Source organism: Frankliniella occidentalis, unplaced genomic scaffold, assembly GCF_000697945.3.
Source record: "Frankliniella occidentalis isolate FOCC.00 unplaced genomic scaffold, Focc_3.1 Scaffold393, whole genome shotgun sequence".
Taxonomy (NCBI): Eukaryota; Metazoa; Arthropoda; class Insecta; order Thysanoptera; family Thripidae; genus Frankliniella; species Frankliniella occidentalis.
In genome coordinates, this window is record NW_026267515.1 from 97,725 (window position 1) to 98,538 (window position 814).

The 814-nt window shown below is 56.0% G+C and overlaps 1 protein-coding gene across 1 annotated transcript in view; it reads left to right on the forward strand.

The window, feature by feature from the left end:
- The window catches only part of LOC113205203 (octopamine receptor beta-1R-like), an 8,047-nt gene that overhangs the window by 1,184 nt on the left and 6,049 nt on the right, over window positions 1-814 (forward strand). The gene's annotated exons all lie outside the window — the stretch shown is intronic.

Here is an 814-nt window from a genome sequence, read left to right on the forward strand (position 1 = left end):
CACCGCCCCCACCCACCCCCTCAAATCCTTCCAACACAAAGGTGTAGGGAGTAGAGCACAGTCATTGTTTCTCTTTCCCATGGGCGGGGCCAAAACGGCGATGCTTACACACAGAAAGGAGAGTGAGAGAGGGAGAGAGAGGTGGGGTAGGGGAGGGAAAGGTGAAGGCGCAGGAAAAAGACGGCGGAATTAAGGATGTTCCTAACAAAAGAGATCCCCACTTGGCGCGGCGACGCCACGCCAAGGCACACCACCCTGGGCCGTGGGCCTCCCCTCCTCCTGCAAAAAGGGAGATCACTCCGTTCGCGAAGAACCAGTATACCACTATGTACAGAAGCGCCAGCGAGCGCTGGGAGGGAAAGTCTTTTGTTTTGCACGTGCCACACCAAGTAACACCTATAAAAAAAGACATCTACGCAGCGTATAGTCAACGCAAATAAACAAAACTAAAAATTGCCAGTGTGAAAAAAAAATGGGGGAAAAGGGCGTGTGGAGGTGTTGACAAACAGGCTAGCATGCATGATGTGTAACGCGCGCGCGGTGCCCCGTTAAAATGCCGCGCTCCAAAAGGCATTTGTCATTTTCGTCAAAATAAATAATAAAAGAGCGGGCACGCGAGCCGGCCCCCCATGCATGTCCGCGGCGGCCAGACGGCGCGGGTGGCGCACCGGCCCTAGGGACGGGAAGGGGGAGGAGCGGGACAGGCTGCAATAGAATAATTCATGGAAAAACCTGCGGCCGCGTGATTTCATGACCCACATACCCAGCCACGGGGCACGGCCATAAGGGGCACGACCCCTCCCCCCTCCCCCCC